We start from the raw sequence: 7928 nt of genomic DNA on the forward strand, positions 1-7928 counted from the left end.
ACGTGCAAAACGTGCCAGGTTTCTTTTGCGACGCACAACTCATCCGGCAGCCAATCACAGGCGGGATATTGGTACTGACGCAAAAGTGGGTGGGACATATGATATAAATACATCAGTCAACAATTATCCGACCTTTAACCTACAAGTGTCAGATAAATGGAGGAGATGGACGGAGGACAGAGACCAAACAGGATACAACCCAGGATGTTTAGTTGGAATGTTGTTTATTAGTGGACAGTAATACCGCAATTTACAGGAGTGATACAAGTGTAATACAAACAAAGCCACTAGACAGGTATGATACTGAATCGATCTGTTGTTGAATATTGTCGCAACTTTCTTTCAATATTACAGTTTTTGTAGTGAGATGCAGCTCATCAGTCTTTGGGAATGTATATGTTATCTGGTTATCTATCATCCCTGACATGGATCAATTTCAATGGCCTGTTTCAATGATGGTATTATTAATTTTATAGGCTATTTCTACTAATTTTATTATTATTATTATTATTATTATTATTATTATTATTATTATTATTATTATTTGTTTTGTTTTGTTTTGTTTTGTTTTTATTGCCGACTGGAAAAAGTCATCAGTAGAAGCATCAATAAAATAATTTACATACCTGAGACGGGAACAATGTGTTTGATTACTAACATTACAATTATACCTAATGTCACTACTTTGAATCATAGCTATTTATTTGTTTAATTATTTATTTGACAGGGACAATGCAGTCAAACATAGTTGCAGCTGATGTGATGCATATAGAGTTTATAGCTAGTGCTAATTCTTAACTCCAGTCCCCAGTTGGTCTCTTCCACAACATTGCAGTACAATATAAAATATACATAATTTAAAACAATCATACCATACAATTCAGTAATCCAGTGTTGCATTTATATGACATATGTGTTATATTCAAATGAACAACTTCCACTTAATTTAGGATCTGTGTCAGCAACGACACAAATCATTTATTTTTGTATACAGTTATAAGTAAATTTAAGCAGTAAGGGGATAAAGTTTTACAAATGAGCTTTTTGTAATAGTAATTTTTGCAGCTATTAACCAAACTAGTCTTGAACTCCAGATATTGCTTTTTTTTTTTTTTTTCTTTTTGCTGTTGTCAACAACTTTTCAGATACCGATTCATGCTACTATTACAAATAAATAAATAAATAAATAAAATTTGTTTGACTTTCATTGCCATGCTGATTAGCTTTCATTCAGTCATTCAGGTTCTGTCTGGTCTTCATGCTTATGTAAGCTGATTTATTCAGGCCTTTAGTTATAGGATCCAATGCGATTGAGCCCCATTAATATGATACATTTGAGGTAATAGACTCAGTGCTAACACCTATTTTCATAGATAAAAGTCAGTATTAATTACAGAATAATTACACCCGTGACAGCAAAATTCATGAAACAATTTTTAGGAATCAAGAGCTGACAGCACTCTGTAATGTTATACCAAACTCTTAGACAACACATTGCTGCATCCCTCTGTATGTTATTATTAATTATGTTCATTTAACCAATGGTGCCTATGCTCAGGGATGCTCTATCAAAAATAATTTTAACCTTATAACCTTTAAATCATTCACTCTAAAAAATTTTTTGCCAGAGCTGCAGAAGGTTTCTTGTATTACCGGTACTTTTGTTAGAGAATTTATATCAGAATTTTTTTTTTTTTTAATTTAAGTATATTTTTGTTGAAACATGGATTTCTTGATTTGACGGTAACAAAAAAATTGAGATGTGCTTCTTTTTTTTTACTGTAAGTATTAGGAAATGAAGATAAGATATTCCTTTATTAGTCCCACAAGGGGAAATTTTGGAATTCATAGTGACTATATGTAAATCATCTATACTCATTAGTATATGCAAAGTGTAATGTCCTTACATGAACCTACTGTATTTATTTAGTCATCCATTTCCCTTTTATGCTTAACTCTGCCTTTTGTCTGTCTTTTTTGTCATAACCTGGCTCGCAGGCCATGACAAAATAAGCACCACTCTATATTTTAGAAAGTAAATATTTTATTCAACAGAAGTAAGTGAAATAGAGGATAATCAAACATACGAAGTGTGATGGTCAGCATATCAGCGGTGTATGACATGGGTGTAGTATAATGATGTGTGTAAATGAAAGTATGCAAGTAAACAAAAGGAGAAAGAATTTATATGCTGGAGGACACCAGGCCCAGATGTCGCCTGCAGTAGGCGTTGAGCTGCACATTCTACAACCAGTTATTTACAACAATCACTGCTGCTCAACAGGACCCATGGCACTCTACTTTAATTTCACTGGTAGCACTCACTGCGTTATATTATTTATGATGGGAGACGAATAAATAATGTTCTCTGAAAGATCACTGTTGTTGTCGTAAGTCAACACATCCACAAGAGGGCAGAACAAGAGAAAGACTGATGGTACCACTCAGCAGTTCTACTCTGCTGACAGAAGCTACTGGTTTTAATGAGGAAGGAGGAACTGAAGAGGCATGACCTAAGTTTTATAGTTGTCTGTGGTTAGGATTTTAAACTAATTACTCTCCATTTCTACTCAAATAGACCTGAAGTTAACTGCACTCTGGATTCAAGTGGTTATCTTTGCATGTTTGCCAAAGAAGGGAAGGCAAAGTCAGTCAAAGAAAAAAAGAGGACTTCTTTTCATCTTTTTAACTTGTTTAAACACCCAGCAGAGTATGCTTTTCAAGAAAGTCTCATATCTTTAGGTTTTAAAACAACAAAAACTGGAAAAAAAGGACAGAATATGTCAGCATTACAGTTTTAGCCCAGTCATCATTACATTTTAATAGCTTTTGAAGAGGGGAAAAAAAAAACATGAAAACTTCAATACTTCACAGTGCAAAAGTTGTTGGACTTGTTGACCAGCAGTATTTTTACAGCTGCCCTGCTTAACACTGGCGCAATAAATTAATTATATGTTCTTTCCGCATTTCAAAACAATCATAAATCACCACAGCGTGAATTGGAGGATCAAATTAAGTGATTTGACTTGTGGTCAATAACACGATATGTTTTGGTGTTTTTAAGGCACCTACATATAATCATGTCTTTGCTCTGACTTTGTTTGACTTAAATTACCTTAAATACACACTTAGGGATGTTTCCATAAAGATTTTGGTGTCCCTTTAGTGCAGTGAGAGTCAAACAATGTGGAGCCACCAAGGTCAGTCATTTATTTATGTGTCTGATTTATTAGTAATTTGGCAATCAATCTGATCAAACTACATGGTGTAGCAGGTGGCAGAGGGCACGGTCTTATCATAAACAGACTAATCATTAGCTTCTGTATATATTAACATGCCTCCTTATCTGACTTTGACCCCAATTCCGTACCTGTAGACACGGTTTTTAGCTTTAACCTTTATTCAAAGGACAAGGCTGCAATTTTTCTGTTTATGTCGGACAAAGATACAGCTATAAAAGTCAAACCCAATACTATTGTCCTTGTATTGTTCACTACCTTAAGCCTAGTTTATCATACTGACGGAAAATTCTAATATGTCACAAATCCTTAAAAAAAAAGGTAATTTGTTTCATGAGGGACTGGAGGTTTTGGAAAACATCACTTAGGGAAGAGTAAATAGTTCACTTAGCAGGTATAACAGGCCAAAGTATACCCCAGGCCGGAGAGTAGGCTGTGCTCGACTATACCCAGGGAATATTCTGCCCTTAAACTGGCCCAGGCCAAACTGGCCTTCTATTCTATTCTATTCTATTCTATTCTATTCTATTCTATTCTATTCTATTCTATTCTATTCTATTCTATTCTATTCTATTCTATTCTATTTCACCTGTCTGGATGTACCCCCTCATGTGCCCCCACCCTACTGCATCTTTACAGACTGGAACTACACCCGTAAATGGATGTCCATCAGTCTTGGTTTCGTCTACAGCCTGTCCGTCCATGGAAGTGGATCTCTTCTGTAGAATATACCCAGGGTATAATCCAGCCTAGGCCTATTCCAGTTGGAGGTATGCTTTGGCCTGTTACACCAGGACTATTTTCAGAGGTGATAAAAAACAAATATTTAGTTTTTTGCCTATTCTGACTATCTATTTTTCTAATGACATTTTACTTTTACTCCCTACATCTGACACAAAAACATATACATTTTACTTTTCAAAACAGCCTTGTTACTTTACATTTAATGCTGTTGTGGATACTCTAACATTCTTTTGCATCATTGTGTGCCTTCTCATTATCAAGACTGAGTTTAACTTAAATGAAGTGAGCAATCACACAAAGACATGACAGTTCCCTGGTATATACCGAATATACATTAATACAGTAACACATAATATGGCATATTACATGCCTGTTGTATGTTGGTGCATATTACACACAAGAAATGTAGCAAAATGAAAACATTAAAGACGTAAGTCAAAAATAATGCAAAGATGCAACAAGATGAGAAGCATAAATGATGTAACTCAATGAACCCCAAAAATAATGAACAATGAGTTAAAAAATGACATAAGATTTCAGATTTTTTTCTGTTGCTGACATTAAAAATTCATTTAAGCTTCATTATAGTTTCTCATATTTATTTGTATTTATTATGTTAAAAATATGGTTGTAGAGCAAGCTGCCCATTCCATAGGCACTAATACACCCCCATACCATCAGAGATGTAGATTTTTGAGAACAAGCTGGGTGGTCATCGCTGTCCTCTTTAGTCCAGAGGAAACAGAATCCATGGTTTCAAGAAAAGAATTTCACATTTCAATTCTTTGCCACAGACATGTCCATCAAACGCCTGCTTTTTACTTTTACACTGAGTACTGCAGTAAAGAAATAGAATCAGTACTTCTTTTACTAAATCAGATTTTTTTTTTACAGAAATTTCATGGATCAACAGTCAAGTTACCTAACAACTTAGTTTCGTTTAGTACAGATTAAAAAAAACAGCTTGACAGTTTCACATATCCGTCTTTCACTTGTCTCAACTGGACTATGGAGTGATAAACTAATTCCACAACAGCATTTTTATGGTTGTTACAATGAACAAACTGCCATATTTAATATCATCATTTATTATTTATTCTTACTAGACACTAGCTGTGTAAAGGATCATTTAAAAAGATTCTTGTGAATATTTCTGTTTATGCATATGTAGAGTTTATACTGTACCAGCAGTTTGGGGGTTTTAAAGCAGCTCTCTTATCTGTTTTAGCGCTGAGCGAAAAACATTCACCCATTTTCCTGTACTGACAATAACAGCCACTGTTAACAATGTTCAGTTGCTATTTGACAACCCGGATGAGACAATAAAACAAAGAGACTTGTTCCTTTTAACATGTTCCTGTTTCCTCTGCCTGATAATAGGCCGGAATGCATTGAGATAGAAAGCCTCTTCACATGAAACTGTAATGGACTAAATGACTGTGACCCTCAAACCAACTGAGCTATTACAACGTCAAACGTGCATGTTTGTTCAAGATGTTTACGACCCTGTGAGGTGTCATTGGACAGGAAGACAAGTGATTATGTACTAGGGCAGAAGTTTGGGCTGGAAATGTTAAGTCATAGCTCAAATGTGTTGTCACACTGCATAATGGACATGTGTTCTTCTAGTACACATTAGAGCCGTTAAAGAGATGACAGTTGTTTTTCTAACAAAAACTGTACATGACATTTTCCACAAAAAAAAGTTAATTTAACATTGGCTGACTCTGATATATATGGCTCTTATCAGGAGGATAATTTTTTATCAGTTGTGAAGCAAGAAGTATAATACAGTGGGAAGGACAATGATAATTCCATCACAAACAGATAAGAGAAGAGTCGAACGTGAGCCAGATTTAGGATTGGCAATGAAACTACACTCTTTTTATTAAAATGAAAGGAGACTATTAATGAAACTCAAGTGGATACTAGTTTATGTAAGTACTTATAATGAGAGTAAAACAAATCATTCCAACAAAATTCATACAATAAGACATGATTTATTTGATGACTACATTTCAACAGGTTCAGGCCCATGTGTTGAGACGTCCAGTAACAATTTCAAGGAATTTAATTTCACTTGGGGAATAAGACAAAAATATTGTTCATCTTAAACACCATAAAAACATCAAAGCTAGTGCTGTATAATCCATCTCTCAACAAATTTACAGAAATAATTTTCAAATCCAATTCTAAAAAAAAGTTTTGATGATGTTTGAACAAAACAGAGTGCAATTTGCCAATTTCACAAGTCAATATTTTATTCATAAATGAACGCAGAAAACATGGGTCATTTTACATTGAAAAAAATAAGGTAATGTTGAGTTTGATAGCAGCCAAAAGCCTCCAAAAAGGTAGGAGAGGGCCATGTTCGCCAATGTATAGGATTCCATCTTCTTTTAACAACAGTCTGTGTGCGTCTGGGAACTGAGGAGACCAATTACTGGAGTTTTGGAAGGGGAGCGCTGGCCCATTCTTGTCAGACGTAGGATTCTAACAGCTCAGCTGTCCTGGGTCATCTTTATTGTATTTTTTGGTTCATAATAGGCCAAAAGTTTGTAACTGGTGAAAGGTCTGAACTGCAATCAGGTCAGTTCAGTACCTGGACTCTGAGATGCAGAATGTCTGTTATGTCTGGATACTTCCATCCAGGTGTCATGGGGACACATGTGTATACCTTTCAACACTGATGTGCCCATTGCCCATTGAAGGCACTAATGCACCCCCATACCATCAGAGCTGCACATTCAGCAGCAGCTGTGTTTTAAACAAGAACTAATAACAAGCCTCTTTCAGTCCAGAGAGAGACCCAGTGTCCAAGGTTTCCAAAAAGAATTTTAAATTGCAATTTGTCTGACCCCAGAACAGTTTTACACAAAGACTCTGTACATTTTAATGAGCTTTTCTTAGAGAAGACGGCTGCGTCTCTGGCTCATGTAAATTTTCTTTGCGTGATAGAGCTTTATCCTGCATATGTGGACAGCACAGTGAACTGTGTTCACAAACAAGGACTTCTACAAATGTTTCTGAACCCATGCTCATGATTTCCACAGAATTATGCCTCATTTTATTGCAGTGCTGCCTGCTTTTCCCCTTTCACAAAGAGATTTCTCTAGATATTTGGAATCTTTCAATTGTGTTATATACTGTAAATAATGAGACATTCAAAGTCATCACAAATTTACATTGATGAACATCATTCTGAAATTCTTCCACAGTGTGTTTTTTTGATTGGTGAAACTTTGTCCAACTTTTCCTCTGAAAGACTCTATAAGATTATAATGTTTTTGTACCAGGTTATGTTTCTGACCAGTTGCCACTAAAATTAAATTCGTCTGCCAGCTTCTTTCCACCCTTTTGTTAGCAACATCCCAACTTTTTTGGAGGCATGCTGCTGCCATGAAATTCAAGATGACCCTTTGGGTTTTTTTTAAATGGTAAATTTGGCTGTGTGAGTTGGTATATGTACAGCATCCATTCAGAATGGGGTTGTAATGTGTTTTGTGGAGCCCTTTAAAAAATAAAATAAATATCTTACTTACGAGGGTAAATAGTGGTTTTGTTGTAAGTGAATAATATCATGTTGATAATAGAAAATGGTGATCACATGTAATCTAACAACGATGACCCAGAGTGTAGTGGAATAAACTAAATGTAGCTGAACAAATAAATCAGTTCATTGTTGATTATCTCATACAAATTGCTAATGATAAGAGGAATACAGAATGCCAGCTTATTGTTCAACACAATGGTTAATCAGAACATGATTTTCATTGATTCTGACCCTTTTCCATGATCACTTTTGTGTCTATGTGATGGTCTATGTGACCTAGTCATATCATAACATCATTAACATGCATGTTTTTCTGTGGTTGAGAGAAATGAAAAAGGATCAGTCAGTTTTTTTTCCAAGTGAAGTGACTGTGGTTTACGAGAAGTTTTGTC

This window comes from Sphaeramia orbicularis, chromosome 8 (genome assembly GCF_902148855.1).
Source record: "Sphaeramia orbicularis chromosome 8, fSphaOr1.1, whole genome shotgun sequence".
Lineage (NCBI taxonomy): Eukaryota > Metazoa > Chordata > Actinopteri > Kurtiformes > Apogonidae > Sphaeramia > Sphaeramia orbicularis.